At 44.2% G+C, this 20073-nt stretch overlaps 1 protein-coding gene and 1 long non-coding RNA gene across 7 annotated transcripts in view; one reads left to right on the top strand and one right to left on the bottom strand.

Moving 5' to 3' along the window:
• Positions 1 to 568: 568 nt before the first annotated feature.
• Positions 569 to 19344, bottom strand: LOC114015880 (uncharacterized). 2 transcript variants are annotated; one of them, XR_008732362.1, is made up of 3 exons: positions 18543 to 19344; positions 14682 to 14806; positions 569 to 4382 (listed from the first exon to the last, which is right to left on the bottom strand). It is a non-coding gene; the product is annotated as an uncharacterized LOC114015880 (long non-coding RNA). The 2 variants fall into 2 exon arrangements; XR_008732361.1 differs by lacking the exon at positions 569 to 4382 and adding an exon at positions 5963 to 7693.
• The window catches only part of PRR5 (proline rich 5), a 94204-nt gene continuing 92101 nt past the window's right edge, over positions 17971 to 20073 (top strand). The window contains exon 1 of one of the 5 annotated variants that reach the window (XM_055711111.1): positions 17971 to 18148. The gene's annotated coding sequence lies outside the window, so the exon portion shown is untranslated. The remainder of the gene's footprint in view (positions 18149 to 20073) is intronic. The other 4 variants (XM_055711113.1, XM_055711108.1, XM_055711114.1 and 1 more) reach the window with 4 other exon arrangements.

Genomic DNA, 20073 nt, shown 5'->3' with positions numbered 1-20073 from the left:
CCAGGGAATGGAAGTGATATGGTACCTGGGCCACATAATTTCCATTCTCCCCTCATATCCCGGATATCTGAGGGTGTGACTTCATGCACACCCTCTGATTTATGATGTGCTGATGAACGGGCAGCCTTGTCTTCATCAGCCTCTCTGCATTGAATATGGTGGTTAACAGTCTTACTGGCAGGAGATCACCTCACTCATCTCAAAGACAAGTTTATTTTCCTGGTTCTGCAAACTGATCTGATTCAACCCACGTCTGAAAAATGTGTATTTGATGCAATGAAAATAGAGGGAGGGTACAGCCAGGAGAGGAGAGACCAGCACCTGTGGTTAAAAAAGGTTAGGAATAATGTAAGTGGGATTTAGTGGTATAGTTAAATATTATTCACATTATTTCTAGATTTAAAGGCAATTGCTCTGAGTTACTCCTAAATCATTCAATAGGAGACTAAGAAGTGGAAAAAGAGTTAATAAGAAGTGACAAATGTAATTCATTATTTACTTACTTGTAATGGTGGTTTCCAGAATGCATTCTAAAGTCCAAGCTACAAATAGACAAAAAAGGAAAGGTTCTATAAGCGTTTGCCTTTAATTTTTGGAGTGCTCATTGTTTGAAAGATATGTTTTATACAGAACATCACCCCAAACAGGGAACAGAAGACTTTCTTCATTTTGTAGAAAACAATCCTGTCCTTTGCAATTCTTGAAGGTTTTGTATCAACAGTGTTTTTGTTGCTGTTATAATCTAGACTTGATCCAGACTCATATCTAGGATAGTTCATATCCTAAACTTGCCTCTCTTCAGATAAGTAGGTATAACCTCAGGTCATCTGAGTATTCTTGAGGGATGAACAAGTCAACCTTGCAAGCAGATCAAAGTCAGCATTCCCATTCATGATTATATTTCTTCTTTGCTTTCCTTGGTTTGTTTTTGTTTGCGGGTTTTTTCCTAATCAAATGGCAAACAGCTCAGATGAAGAATGAATTGACTTAAAAGAGTTTGGAGGAGCCCTGCATGAAGTGATGTGATGCTGGTCATCTAAAAATGTATCATGTTCCTTTCATCTGCAAAGAAGCCTGTTGTAAAGAGGGCTGCCTCGGAGAGAATTCCTGTCAATACAGGAAAAAGCAAAAAGCTGGCCCATGTAAAGAACTAGTAAGTGTAGCAAAGATTTAGGAATGTCACTTGCCATATGTGCATGCCAAGTAAAGAAATGCAGCAAAGTGTTTCTGCCTTGTTAGCTATGGGGTTTTTTTTAGGACAAATACCTTTATTGGCCTCTCTTCTGGTGCATTTGTGTTTTCAATCATGTAAAAAAATTTTTTAGAAAATTATTTATGAAGCCCATTGCCCCCACAGATTGTCTCCTTCCTTAGCAGAAACAAATGCAGGCAACTATGGAGCAAACGGTGATTATTTTACTGGAATATCATTAGAATTTTCACTCTGGTGGTTTCAGGTCTTGTGGCCAAGCAAAATAGCCCAAGTTTTTGGAGCAAGAGAATGGATCAAAAGGCCTCCCTTTTTTGCAAGTTCACAGCTACTAATCTATAGTTTCTCCAAAGTATTTTTTTTCAGTTTGTGAAAAGCATGCTATCCTCAGACTAGCAGAAGGAAAAAACCTTGCAAACCTATCCTGTGCATTCATTGCAATACTTTGAGGCCAAAAAGATGTAAAGATTAGACACGTGTTATGAATCCCAGCCAGAAATCTGTCTTCATCTTGTGCCCAAAATTCCCTGGAGAGCTAAAGATGTTGCTTCTTGGTGACGTTAGGCTCTTGTTTGCCCAAACGATATTTCTGAATGAGCCTGACCCTCCCTGTACTGTTAACCAGGCAAGGGTCCATGCCTGCCCTGGTCACCCCCTTCCCTCCCAGTTCTTCCCATTCATTTTACTGACATTCTTTCTGTGTTTTCTCTTTTTTCCCCTCTCTGTTACTGTTCTATTTTTTGCATGTGTGTTTGTGTGGCGCCTATGTAGCTTTCTTCTGCTGTAAACCTAATTAAATCTAATTGCACTGCCTGGGTAGTTTCTGCAGAGCTTTGTCTGCAACATCTCATTTGGTTTAACTCAAATGTTAACCAGATACACGTGTCTTCCTGAAATCGTGTCAAATGAGACCGAGCCTAGGCCATGTGAAGCAAGTGTGGTTCCAGCATGTTTGGCTTCATAGTGGCTAATGAGAAATAAAATAGAACACCATAGCTACTCTCTCTTCAATCTCCCATTTGCCTGGAGTCGTAAATGCAAGCAAATAGTTTGCAAATTTTGTATTTTTATTGTGTTGGGTTTTTTTAATGTGTAGGGACTCCTGTAGGCTCCTGAAGGGAGCAGGGAGGGTAAGATGAAGATAGGAAAAAGCCCTTCAGAGTTTGAGGTGAGCGTTAAGGGAGTGCAAGTGCTGGAGCAAGGTGAGAGCTCAGTTAATGCTGCAGGACATGGAGCAAGCTCCAGGAGAGCTGCACCCCTCAGTGCACCATTTTACTCTCCAAAAGGGGAAAGGCTGACGTTTATCAAGTGAGCAGTTTTCACCACCCATCTGGGGCTTGGACAAAGCCTGGTGGGACTGAAGAACTTACTAGAATCTCTAGTAGCAACATAAATCTTTGAACTATGTTTATACTTTTTATGCTAAGGTATAGTGAGTAATTTAAACTAGTATGATGTTCTTGCTTGTGTGTTTCACAGGGGCAAGAAGCAAAGTCTGCAGTAGGTATTACGATGTTAATCCAATGATCTAGCTGATGGGAGCAAGGGGTGGTGTGTGTAATAGGTTTATGTTCAGATTGCTACAATGTCCACCACTACAAAGAAGAAAAGGCCTTAAATGTTTGCGCTCCTTTTTCCCCCTCAAATTAATTACGTGAATTAACAATAAAAAGTTTGTGTTAAGAGGCAATAAATTGAATGAAATAAAAATTTCCCTGAGTTGAGACTGCTGCCTGTGACCTTGCTGAAGGACCAGGAATACTCAGCTGAAAAGGAAGAACAATCAAAAGTTCACAAGAAAAGCTTTGAGTAGGAGGCCCTGGCTCTCCAGGGCCCTGGGTCCAAACTAAAGAACACATGAGAGAGCAAAGACGTTGAGGCGAGGATGTTTACTGGGCTTTTTACTTTGCCTAGATTGTGTATTTCTTGTATTCCTTGGCTAGAGTCAAGAAATGCAGTAGTCTTGTGAGATTCACATGACATTTCTGTGTATGTGCCTATGTGACTGCATGCATATGTTTACACCTATAACACATCCAAAAGTTAATTGTAAGCCAAACGAATTGCATCTCAGTTGTGTGTTTAGATCACTACAGAGCCAGGACCTGGGAGGTGACATCAGTGTAGTAGTTCCCTAATTGGTGTGATACCTCAAAAAAAAAAAAAAAGTTGTTTGTCTAGCTCTGAACTTTTTTTATCTTCCAATCAATGCACCTTGTAGTACTATTTGCTGTTAGTTTAATTATCCATTTAGTATCACAAGTCTTTTCTGTATGGAGCTTGTTAAGAGATCATTATCAGGTCTCCTCAAGTGTTTATCTTGGGTAATGGAACGAAGGCAGGCTTTCTAGTCCTGAGGTCATCCATCTTACCCTTATACCTTCTTTTTGTGGGTTTTTTTTTTTTTTTTTAATATGGACAACAGCAGATAATCTGCTGCCTCGTAATTGGGAAAGAAAAAAGTCCAGAGACAGTAGATGATCTTTGAACATCTTCATTTTTTGCCATTGAATGTCTTTTCCTTTCACACAAGAGTCTAGATATTTGGGTAATACTAGACTTAGGCTAGATATATGCATGGCTCTTAGATTTACTTGTGTTTCTTGATAAAATGCAGATATATTTTCCTAAGAACATTTTAAAAAGTGGGTAGGCTCTTCCACCAAGATCCGGGACATGTCTATTTAATGCCTTAAAAGATCCTGATCCTTCACAGAATTTGAGTTGAATGTTTTTGGGAAACACTAATCAAATCAGCTGCTTTTGGCATTAAACCTCAGTGGTCTGAACCATCCCTTCCCCCCACCAGGAAACATAGCCTCTGTTATTCACTAGCTACGTAAGCAGCATCAGCATTACTCCCAATGCAAAAGAAGCTTAAGTTAAATGCCTCAAGAAACTGGTGTGAATTTTCCCATCTGAATACATATACAGGGTGCAGTGCTCTGTAAAGTTACTCTTATGTCCTTGTGGAGTCCCACTAAAGTCAGTGGTTCTGTATTTACAGACTCTTTGAAGTATCAGGTCCTCAGCTTCGGTTGTTAAAATACATATACTTCACTGCAGCTTAGGCTGAAGCAAGGCTGGTATCTTTTATATGTGCACAACGATGCAGCTAGACTCCAGTCTTCTGAATTCTACGTTTACACATTTCTCTGTTTGTCGATACGACCTACAACAGAAACCACTGAAGTGACTGCAGAGCATGAAAATATTTCAGAAATATGTTGGAAAATACATTTCTATCATAAAACTTTAACACATTGTGGTGTGTATTTGGGGGGAAAAAAAAGATATTGTGATTTAAGGCCTATCCCACTTAAGTCAAATTACTGGGGAAAAGAAGAAAGGAATTGAGAATGCAGGATTAAAATTGGATTTTCTGGAGCTTTTCCGAGCTGGAATGTGTATCAGCAACGTGATACCTGGAGCACAAATTGCTATGATCTTCCTTGTTGAAGGAGATGAGCTTCATCCAAAGTATCTTTCATGAATGTCACAAAAGTTGCATTTACTATTCTGGTGTATTGTCATGAATGTGTTTTAAATGCAAAAATTATATTTGATGTCTCTACTTTCTCTGCAGATTCACTGTAGTGGGAGTAGGATCAGGCTTTCGTTAGATATTTTGCTCCGCACTCTGTCTATCTGTCTGCACCTCCCTCTCTCGCGCTCCCTTTAATCTTTCTGAGCAATTTTCTCTCTTCCTGCAGGGGTGATTGAAATGATCCTTTGAAGCAACGAGCTTTGACATTTGGAGGAAAAAAAAATCAAAAATGAAAGAATGGCCTAATTAAGCAAAACATCAGTTAAAGCTCAAGCAAAAATATAAGATTCTGATTGGTTCTTTCATGTACGCTTGAAAACTGCACTGCCTTAGCAGAGGGGCTCGTACAGGGTGCTTGCAGGAATCCAGGTTATGGAGTGGACGCACCCATGAGTGATATCAGATTGTATGTAGGAAAATTAAATATTCACCACCTTCACATAATGCATACTGTGACCTCCTGCCCAAGCAGTTCAGGAAAAGAGAAAACTTTTGTTTACACTGGGGCTATTAAACACTGTTCCAGAAGTGGAAAAGGTGCTCAAAAGGGTGTGTGTAATTCTCCGCTGCTGGTTTCACTAAGAACTGCCCTCTGGGTCCAGGCACTTGCACATGTGTGTGCTTAATCATACTTGTGTGGTTTATCAAATATATGGCAAGATTAAGAAAAAGATCTCTTCAAGGCCATGGTCTTTTGTTCTTCCACAGTGTTGTCCCCACCATAGGTGTATGGCAGGCTGAGGAAGCTCTGAAGTACAAGCTTCACCTTGTTATCCACACCCATGTCTTATGGCCACCTGAAGTAAAAAGCTGAATTTGGATGTTGTGAGAGCTGAGGCCGGCACTTCTGCACACAAAACGCCCATAGCTCCTTGTTTCAGCTGTAACTGCTACTGTTAAGAGAGTGATTACTTTTGTTGTGGAAATGACACCCATGATACAATGAGATGCTCAGAGCTGAACCTCAGAGGCTCTCTGCAAGGCAGCGCTGGGGAGGATGTCGGGGGCCAGCGAGTTCACAGAATCCACATCATAACAGTAGCGAGATACAGCTTAAAAATGAATAATTGTGGCATGCCCACACACCACCCTTTGAAAAGCTGTTTAAGTGGAATGATATAAATTGTTTCCATTGTTTTACTCACTTATCTTTTTTGCTGAGTGAGGAATAATTTTCTGCAGTGAGGTTGTGCACTGCGGAGTGTTTTTCTGAAGCTTTCTCAACTCATTCAGTGGTGTTGGGTGAAAATGCTGGAGGAGCAAGATGGGTGGAACTCACAAAAGCCCCTGGTTTCAGCCTCCCTGAGTTTTGGGTGTGCCCTGTTCCTGGCATGGATGGTTTTCTTGTAGTCATCAGGGGGTTTTTTTGCTCTGGGCTTGCAGACAGTTGCATGCGTCCTTAAAAAGTACTACCACAAGCTCTCCCATTGGAAAGCTGCAAAATGGATGAAATGGGCACAGAGGCAGGAGCAAGTTCACAGTGTTTTGGCAGGATTGGGACTTTATTGCCTGCATTAATAGCATGCTGGTGCAGGAGAAATAAATTTTGAGAGCCAGTTGTACGTGGGGGTGGTACTATGGTAGTTTTTCCTGCAAGAATCCCAGTCTTTATCTTGCAGTGGCCGTTTGTCACCAAATGCTGTCCTAGGGGACTGGGCACCTTTAGCCTGGCTGCTTCAGGTGGTTCTTTCCAGATTTTGCTGACCTTGTCTGGCTTACAGCATGGCTATAATGCTCTCTTCCCATGGACTGCGGAAGGAGCCTGCGTTAGGGGGGCAGTCCGTGCATGTGTGCTAACAGGGTTTTTTTTGTCTTGCTCTTTCAAGGGCACCTTGCAGAAGTCTCACTGCTGGGGCTGAGCAAGAACCTCTTGCCTTGGCTAACAAGAACTGCCTATGAACAGGATTCACTGACAGACAGGGGTGCTTTTCTGGGGACAACAGACTGGAGAATTCCTGACCACTCTGGTTCAGTCTTAGTTTCAAGATGAGACAACATTGCACATACGTGTATGTGGAACAGCTTCCATCTACTTTGCATTTATTGTGGTGGTGCTCCAGAGATCTTCACACTGTATTTAAAAGTTGGGAAAGATGTGGCTGCCTGGGTGGAAGTTACTTCCTCATGTGCAAGTGCAGCATAGGTTAAAACAAATAAAGTGCATTTTGAAAAAAATGGGCTCTGCAGGAGTAAAATCTTGAACTGTTGGCAGAACAAAGAAGAGCTTGTTCTCTTTACTCCTTCAGTCATCAGGCTCTTATTGATAATTATTTTGGCATGCATAACACACAGTGATTGACTGTACATTTATGCAACTGCTTGAAAAAAAATAGCATTATGCTGGTGTTTGGTTCTGCAGGCATTTCTGATGCCCAGTGTAACAGAAAGTAAGAGTAATAGAGTAAGTCTTGTGTTCCTTTACTTTGAAATACATGTATTTTAGTTTTATATCACTCTCCCAGGACACTTACTGGCAGCAGATATGGCAATACCATTTTAAAGTTGACTCCTTTGATAGCTTCAATCAGATCTGACAAGGTGTCTGTTCCCAACATATATTTGTTGGGGTTTCTTGGCTAAAGCATCTTCCCAATCTTTTGACAAATTCAGTGTCTCAACACTGTGAATCTCACACCCACCACCCCCAAAATACTGTCAGAGCAAGCAGCTTTCTTTAGAAATGTCCTCTTTCCAAGTTTTGCATGATGAAAGTTCCTCTTCAGATTTACGAAGTCTAGCTGGTGGGAGGATCTGATGACGTCTTTTCTTTTTATCTTCATCTGCAGCATATTAGTTTTTCCTATCCTGCAGACTTGATGGCTGATCCCTCAGTGCACGCACCCCTCCAGCCTGCCTGTGTGTACTGATGAGGCTGGAAAGCGAGGCTGGCTGTGCCCGTCCTGTGAGCAGGATCTTGTGCATCGGCACCTGCATCACTACCACAAGCAAAGGCCAGAGAGTCAAGTCATGTCACCAGATCACCCAGCACAGTGCAGATAGTTTTTTAATTAATGTTAGTATTAATCATTTAATTGCCACCTGCTGACTGAAAGTGACGGCTACCTGTGACAGACTGTTTTGCTTGTTCTTGTTTGGTAGATTATCTCCCTGTAAGAAGAGAGCACCTGGGTAAAGAGGCCTCTGGAAGGAGAAGGGATGCTCCTTTTCTTAGGGAACAACTGAATCTGTCTGAGGGAGAGAGACATCCAGATTACGGGGTGGATCAGAGGAAGCAGCAGCACGGATTTAGCCACGCAGCCATTTGCAGCACAGCGGAAGACCGCTGAGAGAAGCAGTGAGCACACTTCGAGCTCTGTGCTGATGTAAGAGAGGACTTTTTGGAGAGCTGAGGGGACTCTGCAGGTAGTTGCAACCCATCAAAAAACCTCCAAAATATAGCCTGAAAGGATACAGTGTGCAGGGCAGATTTGTTTACAAGCCTCTTAAAACTGTTCTTCTGTCTTACCTAGTCCCTTGGCTGCTTCTGTTCTAAAATGTCATCAACAAGTCGGGGTTTTGAACTAATAAAGGTTGGCTTTTTCTAAATTTGAATGCCTTTTAGGTTGTCTTTGAGGAGCTCCTGTGAAAGAAAAGGTCTTGACAGGTTTGCAACAAAGCTTGGGCTAGTTTGGGATCCCATCACACCATCTGGTGGTTTTCATAAAATGGGTTAGCAATCTGACCTGATCTGAATTGAATCACCATAGTAGTAAATGACACGTTGTCCTTATGTTACCAGACTTAACAGAAAATCCTGAGACTGAATCATCAGCTAACCATGAAGGTAAGGTGCTTTTCGATCCTCTATGCCTGGACTCTGATCTGAAGTGCAAGGTTGGGCTGCCTCTGCCTGAGTGGAGGGACTTCATCTTTGCAGAGCAGTGGACACTTCAGTTCTCCACATCAGGGTATTGTACATCTCTCACACCGAGAAACTGCCTCCCCAAAATGCGTCTTCAAGTCGTGTAGCGTTCTGGGGTAGGTTATGCTTACCTGCCCTGACCAGGGCAGAAGCACATCTTCCCCTACTTCTGTAGCTCTGCTGACTCCTAAAAGATTTGCCTCTGGGCTCCAGCCCCTCCGTCCTGCTCTCTGGGTTTAGACTTATCACCAGCCTTAAGCTTTGGCAAAGGCAGAGGAAAAATTCTTGGGGAGAAAGAAGCTCTTTTCTGCCCAGTATTCACAAATATGCTGGTGTATATTAAGTCCATATTGTCCATGTCAGAAAGGAACATAGCAAAAGGAAAATAGGTACCTCCCACAGGGAAAAAAGCATCATCGGTACGCAGCTGAACTTGAAAAATGTTATACAATATCATTCTGAATCTTTTCAGTGGGTTTGTAGCTGGTCTAACCAGTCTTCTACGTCACGGAATCTTGTCCTACGTATTATTCATTAAACAAAGGTATTTATTAGGGCAGAAACTGCAGCACGAAGCATAGATAACATCTCTAGTGCAGGGAAAAAAAGCTAACCGTTCTTTAGAACACACCTTGCTTTTGTGTGAATGGCAAGTAATGTTCCTTCACTGGCAGGGACAACCTATGCCTGAGTACACAGAGGATTTCCACTGTTGGAGCAGTTAGGAGCCAGTAAATGCCCTGCTGCTGCTTCCACCCACCTCATTCATCTGTGACTGTTGCTCTTGGTATGCTTTCCTACCTTGTTTTTCTGCCTTTCCATGCAGCAGGCTCCCTGCTGCTCCTGAGGGGCAGCCTTTGACACTGGTACCTTTCACTGTTGACTTTTTGTAGGCTCCTGAGCGTCTCTGATTTTAAGGGCTCCACCCAAAGGCACAAACTAAAAAGCCATCCTCCTGGCAAGTGGGCTTACATTTGGCACGTAGGAGGCTTTACAGTTACTTGGAAGGCTTTACAATTGCACAGCGAAAAGGAGATTGAAAACCCTGGTTTAGATGAAAACAGAAAGGATTATTAAACTTGTACCTGTGTATGTTTTGGCTGCCTGGTAATGGCTTTGGTATTGGAGCAAAGGCCTTCTTCAAAGGAATTTAATTACATAGGCAATGTTTACCATTCTGGTGGCATGCATGCCTTTCTTCCAGTTATTTGTACAGGTGGTTCATTTTTCTGTATTGATAAATGTTTTTCTCTTTTAAATTTTCTTGGGCTGTCTCTCTTCAAAGTATCAACAAGAAACACTCCTTAATGACTGTACATTGCTCCATGATCAAAGATATTTCTCTTTCACAGAGCTGTTCTTTGGAAATTTTTTGGAAGTGTCATGTTTTGACCAGGGAGTAGAGTTGCCCATGATAGAAAAGCTGTCCTTTAAGCAGGAATGCTATGTACCTACCTATCCACATGGATATGCCACTTGATATTGATTTAAAGAATCAGTCACCAATATTCAAGTGAGCGGAGGTTATCTTTATTTGGCAGCGCTGGGTGCATGGGGGATCGCTCCAACAAAGTCATGCTCTCCGAGGGGATTTTTCAGTCCCCTCTTTATACAAGCAACTCATACCTATTCATTAACTTTCCAGGAAATCGTTTACGTATTCATTACAATTTCAGGAACTCATTTACATATCTCACTAAACTAGTGACCATGATTTAAGTCCTTGTCTTTGCCACGTTGTATAAACAACAGGAACTTAGGACCAGATAGCCTTTTTAAAGATGACAAATCCAAGGACTTAGCAATTAGTACATCCGTCATGTTAGCAATAAGGGTCCTTGGATGTTTCCCAACTTTTAGATAAATGTAAGTACATCATCCTATAGATAAGTAGTACATCATTCATCATTCAATATCTATTTTGAAAAACATAAAAGTTGCAAACTTTGACTTTTGATTGAGTAGCAAACTAACTACTGATATTCCATGTTATGCAACTCCCAAAGTCTTCAGCCATTCTCCAAAAGAGATAGTGGTCATGAACAGCTGGAATTTTCTCCATCTACCTTTATTGCCCCTCCCCCCCAAAGTGAGCTGTATAAAGGTGTCTGTAACGATGCCTCGCTGCCTTATGTAGCCAGCAGGGGCCAGCAGCTGAAACTCCTGACCCACAAATATATAAGATTTGAATTAATTTGTATTTGTTATTGGAGAAAGGTCAGCTACAGGTGCTGCTGCAAACAAGCGTTAGCCAAAGTATAAATGAGATGGAGCAGATCTAAACAGTCCTGGGCAGCCAGTCGTTATGCAAACAATATATCCGGATGCATTAAGAGAGTACAAATGTGGAGGTTTTCATTTGGAAACAGCAGTGGCTGTGCAAGGACAAATAGGATGTGCTGGTGGAGTCTTACAAAAATTTCGTGTCTTTTTATGGTTATCTTTTTGAAAGAACCGTTACAACACTGGGTATAAAGGAGCAAATATGTATGAATTATAACCTTACTACTTTTACTCCAGCATCAGATTTGTAATATTATTTATTAAAGTCATTTTGGTGTATGGATTTTAAAGAAGATGATACTATTCCCCACAGCATTACTAGTGTGCTGCTATTAATATTCAAAATCTGTTACACAGGACTACTGTGAGTTTGATCTTCAGGGTGTTAAAAACAGTACTTAAAAAAGAAAACACTCTCTTACAGAAGAGCCTTAGCAGGGTGATAAACAAATTGTTTAAAAAACGTATCAGAAATTACAAAGTGAAAAATACCAAAATGAAAATATTGTTGCCAAAACTTGAAATCACTGTGAATGATACATGTGGGTTCTTTAGCAAAATATTTCTCCTTAAAGTCTCTGTGTCATTTCACACTTGCTTCTGAGTGTCTCACTGTTCTGGGAAATTTTAATCATGATAATCATGTACCATTTCTTCTTTGACAAAGACCATTAGCACTTAACAAACTTTGAATGATATTATGAGGTGTAAGAATCACTTTTGCAGTCAGGAAAATACAGCGAGCACTGGCGTGGATTGTGGCAACCACTTAGTAGCAGGGCAAACATGCTACACAGTGGTTCCAATTTATTCATCTAAAATATGAGAAGGCATGGCCAGAGTAGTCCTATAACCTAGTTCCCTGGACCAGAGTGAGTTATTGATCCAGAAGGGCAAGAGTACGGCAGCAAGAAACTACCAGCATCATTCCTGACAGCACCTACAGCAGAGTGGTGCAGAAACAGTTTTTACTTCCCGCAACACTTCCCAAGATTTGAAATAGTTGTTGTTGTTGGAACTGTTCTGCTTTGAGGAATTCAGCAGATACTCTGCACGGCTGTAAAAGCCCCCAGTACCTGCGGGCAGGGGCAGTCCAGACCTATGTGGAGCAGGAGGGAGGTTTGAGAAATGAAGGGATGGAGGGAATGGTGGTGTCTGCAGCCCTGTTACATGGTAAGGGAGAGTAAGCCTCTCTACAGCCCTTGCCAACAGGGGTGAATAGGGTGAGAGGACAGCAATAGCTTCTTTGGTAAATTCCTATTGCTGGTGGATCTCATGGGCTAGGGATGGAGGTATTCCCATGATTCCTGTTATCACTGTGCAGTTCCCTGATGTCTAGCAGGAAGGTCACTGAGTAAGAGCCCAGTTTCTTTGCCCAGCTCATAGTGGAAAACTCACACCAAATAGTTCCAGAGACAAGACAGAGACGGGTCCTCTCTCAAGCAGCCAAAGTCACAGTTGTAGTTTTGCTTGTACAGAAGCTGCAGGAGACTCGCCTGCACATTCAACAGTTGAAATCAAAGCAGGAACGTGGGTCCCTGACATCCTGAACAAGCGTTTTCAGTCCTTAGGTGCATTATGTATTCTCAGGGCAGACTCACTGATTTGGATCAAAAGTTTCAGTCTGGATTTGAGACTCTCTTCCCAATCAAAGCTTCACTCCAAAATTACCCAAACCTGGTTAGTTTACAAGACAAGGTAAAAACAGGAGGAAAGATAGTCCCTCTTTCCCTTCTGTGGTTCATAGCCATCTCATATCTAGGATGGTGGGTTTGGGACTGTGGGCTCCTGCCAGACTTCACCGAAGTGTGTGTTTCACCAATTACAAGTGCAAAAAGAGCAGAGACCCCAGCTGGTATCTCTGCAGAGTACTGCAGTACTGCTACCAGTCATTGTGCTCAGGGCTGACTGCACTGAACTGCATCATCAAAGATTCTGGGGTTTGAAATGTCAGCTGAACTGCAGTTCCTTTTCCTTTTCTGCTGTCAAATTGAAACCTCTGGTTTATTTCATATATCCTCCAATGCTGGCCAAAACAACTCCGAAATCAAAAATCATTCTAATGTTCAAACCTGTTTGTTTATGCTGAATCCTTGGTGTCAGTCATCTACGGCTGTACTTAAATTTAACTTATGAGAACACTTGGAGATATCTTAAGGTTGGAAAGTTCCTGGGCCATGGAGAAGCAATATGAGATGGGATACAGGACATCTAAGACACATATCAGGGCTACCCTGCTGATTCGCTACATGCACTTCAGCAGCTCATACCTTCTTGAACATCTATTTTGGTGTTAAGTACGCTTACATGTATTTTGGTGTTTTACCTATTGCAGCTATTTTGCAAAATAGGTGTCAGTGTCTCAAGCAGATGGTTTGAGAGAACTTAACATTAATTAATGTTAGGGAAGCATTTGGTATTCTTGGATAAAAGATGCTACAGAAAAATTTTCATCCCTTACATTGTAAATCAGATTCCACTCAGTCCCTAAATACTTGCTTTATCTAAGGCTGATAGCAAAAACCAACAAACTCATTTTAAAAAAAAAGTAAGATACAGTTGCCTGAGGACATCCTTAACCAGAGAAGATCTTTACTTTTCAGATGAAAGAGACATCTACAGCGAACAATTTCACTAGCCAAGAAACAACAAAGAAAAGACTTCCCATGCTAAATTAAATAGGTGATAATTACTCTGCGGCTAGGGAAGGGGTGTGGGAAGAGGTTGAGCCAAGCATCCTACTTCTGAGCCACTTCAGTTGTGAAGGAAGCTAAAGTCCTATGGCTTCATTAACAATCAGAAGTTAGAGGTCTTTATCCCAGCTGTCCCATAGCTGAGAAAGTGTTTTAATCATCTACTTGCGCCTTGGTTGCCTAGGTGGGTTTTCCTTTTCTGCTGTCTGTGACTGTACCTCTGTACTACAAGCCCAATTTAAAATGTTGCAATTATGGTTCATCCTCGCTTCCCCGAGCTTCCCATCCTCAATTCCTCTGACAGCAATTCCTTGTGTAATCTGAGGAGGTGCAACAGCAGGGACATGTAAAACAAGCGTGCACACAAAACCCGTAACTGTGTGCAATAAAGTAAATCCGGCCTCGTATTAATTTTAACCAGCTGGTGAAAACTGAGCTTTCTCTGTGCTCTTACTTCATTGTTAGAAAAAGGACTGGTTGGCAAGGAACTGTTCTTCTAGATGGAGGGAAATTTCTGCCTCCAGTAATATCTGTGGAATGAAGTTGCCTGGAGTGGGCATGCTACAGCTTAACTGAGGACACTCGCTGGCAGTCACACTCTTTGACAGAGTGAGCTGGTAGTTTTCCACAGCCTTTACCCAGTATCAGGACATTAACCTTTTTCCATTAACTCATCCTTTCTGCAGCTCTCTGGTTTCCTGTGCAAATTTCCTTCTATCCACAACTTTGTTGTGCAGCTTTTACTTCAGGAGGCAAGAGGTTTGCCCTTGTTTTGATAATTGTGAACTGCTGAGGGCACCAAAAAAAAAAAAAGTGCTAACAGCTAATGCCCTGCATTTCCCAAAGCCCTACATATTCTTTCTGCTGCCATAGCTGAGACATCTAAAAAACGTGCCACTTCAGCGCACTCGGCACTAGGAAATGTTTGCTAAAAATTAACTTTACCGATCTCCTGTCTCTTTGGCAGCCTGAGAATATGAGCAGCACTCTCCAACACCACATGCATGACTATGTTTCTTGCAGAGCTTTTCTCAGAGCTTGGTAGCCTGGCTTAGCGCTGCTTATATAGATGCTCTCGCTGCTCACCTCAGTCTTTACTGCTGCCATTCAAGTTGCCCCGGTGATTAACACTGCTGGCAGTGGTAGCCCTGCTCCTCGCTGATATTCCAGTTGATTTTTGCCATCCAAGCCAGTCTCCTCAGTGACATCACCTATGGGAGAGAAAAGGAGCTCATAAACCTGGTGATCTAACATAAGAGCTGCTGCTGTGTCTATCCACATCTCAGGATATGTGTGTGTGATGCTGCTGCTCCCTTTGGTCACCTACTACAGGAAAACAAAGATGAAGATGAGATGGGAAGTTAGGCAAGGTCCTGTCAGTAGAACAGCCCCCAAGACCTGGCTCCTCCTGAGAAGCTTAGCACAGACCCTCTGCTAGACAAGCTCCCTCAGACAGAGGAACCTCACCTCCTACTCCGGCCATACAATCTTCTGCCTCCCGCAGCAGCCAACCGAGACAGTGCGTTTGCATGTGCAAGGCACCAGTTTGGCTTTTACTGTGGGAGTGTGCCCTGCCAGCTCCCTCTTGCAGTTTGCTAGCAAAGCCATCTTTGTGAGGAGGTGAAGAGCAGTGAGAGGATCATCCTGCACCACGACGCCGGCCAGCTGGCTCCATGTGCCTCCTGTTTTGCTGGAAGCATTTTCGGACAGGAATCTAAAACTGGCTCTGGGAAGGGAGGAACTGAAACACAGAGAATGGGGCTGAGCTGCTTTTTGGTTTGGCTTCTGCTGCTTTCCTGGGCATGCTTTGGTTGATCATTTCTGCTGAAGAAGGTTTGCTTTCTCTCTGGCTGTGTCCTTTAGGACAGGGGAAAAAAATTAACAATTAGTTCCTATGTAAAGATAACTGTACACCAGACTGTTTTGCTGCCTGGGCTGACTACAGTTACAACTTTCCTAATTGCTTCTTGATGTGGTTATATCTGTATTGAACTGATGGGGAGCAATAAAATCAGCTGACACTCTCTCTGAACTGTTGCTGTCTCCATGTTAGAACTGTTACCAGTGTAACTATGCTGTACTATACTCTGCCCATCATCTCTTGCACTTAAACTAGTAAAAAGTGTAAGTATACCGATTAGACCTTAGTAGGAAGAAGTTGCTAGTGATGTGGGGTCTTTTTCTGAAGCAACTGGATGCATTTGGCTGTTAGCAAAGGATCTGAGCGCATTTTGATGGATGTTACTTCATCTGGCACTGAGATTAATTTGAATCCTTTAATATTTTTTTCCTGTTGTGAAAACCAAGCATAATTAAATATTTCTCACACCAAGATGCCATATTGGGGGGTGGTATTTCACCTGCCCAGAGTAATCACAAATACTGTAAAATGAGGCTCTGCTCCCATAAGAGGTTCCTAATAGAAGGAAGTTTGTGCCTGTGCTAGTTTTGATAGAAGTCAGACGGGCTGTGGTGGGGTGCGGAGGGGTTGCTCGTTCGGTTGTAGCTGTGATTCTGGTAGTCATCATTAAAAATGATGTACCAATTCTCCCATTTTTATCTTGCTAGGGAGCATGTAGTTTTTAAAGTAAAGCTTTCAGAAAACTTCCAGAGAGAATGTAACCTGTATGGTTTTGCTGTGTTAAATAAAGAAATTAATGTATTCGAGGTTTCTGATGACAAATTTAGATACCAGTTCCTAACAAAACCCCATCATTTTATAGTGATTCTGTAACACTGATCAAAGACCCAACTCAGATTCCTTTGCACGTTAATTAGTTGTTTTAGTAATTCAGTTTAGATTTTCTAAAATGGAGACAACTTAAAAGAAAACAGACAGTAATAAAAATGTCTCTTTCAAGGGCTTTAGTTTGTCGTAGAAACCCGCCCTTTGAAAAAATGCCAGGTCTGGAGAAGAAACTGCTCCCCGATGCTCAGATTAACTCTTCTTTACATGCAGGGACAAGGGCTATCAGGGACATTCCTTTCATGCCTCCACCACAGGTTTAGAAGGACAAAGTTGTCCTCCTCCAGATTTCTGGGTCAGTTAAGCTGATGAGAAGTCACGGCTGCGTTCTGTGCAAGAGCATAGCTCTATGGGTTATTGGACTACTTAGTCATGAACCTGGTCGTTTTACCATTTAATCTCAAAAGACACCATGAACTCCAGAAGGTATAAATACCCAATGGCAACTCATGCACTGCTGCTGTTGCCTTTGCAGTCAGAAACTAAGCAACGGTGTGCTTTGTTAATTCCTTGTAAAGTGTAACAGTTTGCCCTGACCACTGCACAGGAGGACTTCTTTGTAGGATCCTTCCTTCTCCTCTATTAGATTCCTTCCTGTAGCGTTACCGTTGTTACCGTGCAAAGCCATTACAGCCTGAAGGCAGACTGGGTCAGATCAATACAGCAAGTCACAGATGCCCAGCTTCCACTGAAATGGGAAGAAAGCGAAGCATGAGCAGCCCCTTTGGGTATCAGAAGGCCACGTACTTTGAAGCCTACTGTGCCGTGGTGTTGTGGCATTAACACCCAAACACCGCCACCATTTGAGTCCGCTCCTTGGCACCGTCATTCCCACAGGCAGGACTGCTGCAGCAGGTAGGCAGCCGAAGCAGCGCGCTCGCCAGATACCCCGACCCAGCTACGATTGATGGGGCTGAAACTCGCGGTGGGATTGATTTGGATAAAACTTCCTTTGCTTTAAGTCCCCGCAGGGTGTACTTGAAATCCCCCAACCCTGATCAAAACTACCAACTACAGACCGAGCAAACCCACAAGTTTTGGTCGATGTGCAGGTCAGCCAGCCTTGCGCTGGCCCCGCACGAGATTCCGCGCTCCAGCGACACCCTCGTCCGGCCCCTCCGCACCGGCGGCTCCGTGCGCCCACGGCACACGGCGGGACGCTGCCCAGCGGGATCCCAGCTCCGCCGGCACCGGGGCGCCCGGAGCGGCACCAGCTCTGCTCGGGAAACGGCCCCTCCGCTCGCCGCCCGTGAGGGGCCCGTTGGCGCCGCCGCCTCAATCTACAGGGACGAGCCGCCGGTGCGCTGCCTGCGCTTCGCCTTTCTCCCCGCCGGCAGCCGCAGTCCGGCCGCTCGCTGGAGCGGAGAGGGGCCCCGGGGGCCGGCCCGCAGCTCCGCCGGCGCTCCGCTAAACGAGCCGCAGGCTGCACGGCCGAGCGCAGCGCCGAGCCATCCCAAAGCGGCCGCCGCTCACCTGCCGGGCGCGGGCACCGGGAGGGACCCTGCCCGCCGGGGGAAGGCGCTGCCGCCGGACGCGGCGCAGGGCGGGCGAGGGGTTTGAGGTCGTTTTCCCCCCCGGCTGCCCCCGCCGCTGCCCCTCCCGGCGGCGAGGCGCCCCCCCGCCCCCCGGCTCGCCCCGCCCCGCCCCGCCCCGCCGGCGCGGCTCCCGCGGCCGCGCATTGTGCTCCGCGCCGCTGCCCGCCCGGCGGTGCCAGCTCCGGCCCCTCTCGGCTGCGGGGGCCGCCGGACCCCCCCGGCACCGGGCCTCTGGCTCCCTCCCGCGCCGGCGCGGGCCGGGGTCGTGCACGGTGAGTGCGGGCCGGGGGGAGCCGGGCGCTGCCGCCGCCGGGTGGGTGCCCAGCCAGGGGCTCGCCCCGGCCGAGCGAGGGGAGCGGGTCTGTCCCCGTCCCCCCTCCCGGCGGCGGGCGCGGCGTCCGCGGGGGAGTGCGGGGCTGGGGCCTCGGGGGGCGGCTGCGGGGCCCCCTCCTGGCACCCGAGGGCCGTGCGGGTGGGAGGTGAGGGGCGATGCTGCGGGGGGGTCTGCGCAGCGGGAGGGGGGCGCCCGGCTTTGTTTATGGCTGCGAAGGGCGGTGAGGCGCTGCCCTCGCGGCCGTGTCGGCGGTCGCTGCTCGTCCCGCAGCCCGGGCGTGCAGGGCGTGCACACTGCGTGAATATTAAACGAGCGGCCGTGCAGACACTCACCTCCTTTTTCTACAGTCTGCAATAGCTTTCTCAGGTAACTGGAGTTGACTCTAAATGTGATTCCCGTGGGTTGACTGCTGTAAGCCTTATTCACGCAAGTAAGATCTTTATGCATGAGTAAGATTATTTTTTCGTTTCAGAATGATTTTGCATGTTTCCACCCTGAAGTGCATAACCTCTGATAGCTTTTGCAGAAGATGGGCTTGTCCGTTTCAATTTGTGTGTGTGCGTGCGTGTGCAGTCGCTGTTAATTTTGGCAGCTCGTAAGTAATCGTTGGTGAAGGTCCGGTGTCTTCGTTTTCTTCAAGAATACATGAAGTTGGATGCATGCCAGGGTTTTAATATTGTAGAAGCAACAAGAGAGACAGCCTTAGAAAAAGGATCGAGGAAATGATTTAGCTTTTCTAATGTTCATCGTTTCCAGCCAGTGTACTTTTAAGCATTTTGTTTTAAGTTGCAGAAGACAATCAGGTTTTGTGTTTACGGGCGTGCTGATTAATAGTGGAAATTAGTCATGGAAAGATAGGTCTTAGACTACATTTTAAAGCTTCATATAAAATAAATGCTTTTTGCTGCTTCTGTCTCACATGCTTATTAGCTTTTACAAAAAATACAACTGTTAGGTGATGATTAGGCAGCTTTATTATGATTCAAATAAAATAAATAGTTCAATATATGCCAGATATAGAATAATGGACACACTTGGCATCTGGCACGGAGTTGGATGTAGAGCTGTGGTGCTGTCGAGCAAAACTGTTCTTCGTTCCTAACTTCCCCCCTAGCCAAGGCATAGCGTATCTAAAACTTAGTTCTGGGAGTCCGATGAGTACTGCATATAACTAGTTTCTCTATGGTAGACGATTAATACAGACTTACTGTGAAACATGTATTGACAGGGATTTCATATTTGTAATATACACCATTGACTGACTTAATGCTTCATCTTTCTTTTTCTCATTAATCATCTAATTAGGGGAAGACTCTGGAAGGAATATGGCATTAAGACACGTTCCCAGTGGATACACAGTAAAAAAGCCACTGCAAAGCAGACAGTGTAAGAGGAACTTCCAGAAGTACTCATCACCCAAGAGAGAGCCAGATTTTGAACACTTCTAGGCTTGTGTTTAGGCTCCAGAGTAAAATGCTAAAATTTTTTGGTCTTTCTTTTCAGTTCTCAAACTTGTGTATCCAGAGTTCTTTACGGGACCTTGAGGGAAATGTGTCTGTGTAAGCCGAGTTCTGAGTCTTCAGCACTGAAGAAAATCAAGCCCTGAGCATTTCAGAAAAATCTGATCCTTGGGTTACAGTCATACTTCCCCACATTTCCATTCTAGACACATTTAATTTTTATGACAGATAGAATTATAATTGTAAAATGTAGCCACAATAAAGCAAGTCAGTAAAATTACTTGAAGGTTTTGTTGGGGTTTTTTTGTGTTTTTTTTTTTTAAATGTAGAAGCCAGTGAGATTAATGAACAGCTCTCTAAATACAGATGATAAAATGCAAGATTGGTAATAGAACTGTAAGTG

The sequence above is a fragment of the Falco cherrug genome, chromosome 5, assembly GCF_023634085.1.
Source record: "Falco cherrug isolate bFalChe1 chromosome 5, bFalChe1.pri, whole genome shotgun sequence".
NCBI lineage: Eukaryota > Metazoa > Chordata > Aves > Falconiformes > Falconidae > Falco > Falco cherrug.
Note: the sequence above shows the minus strand (reverse complement) of the source record. Positions and strands in the feature narration are given on the sequence as shown.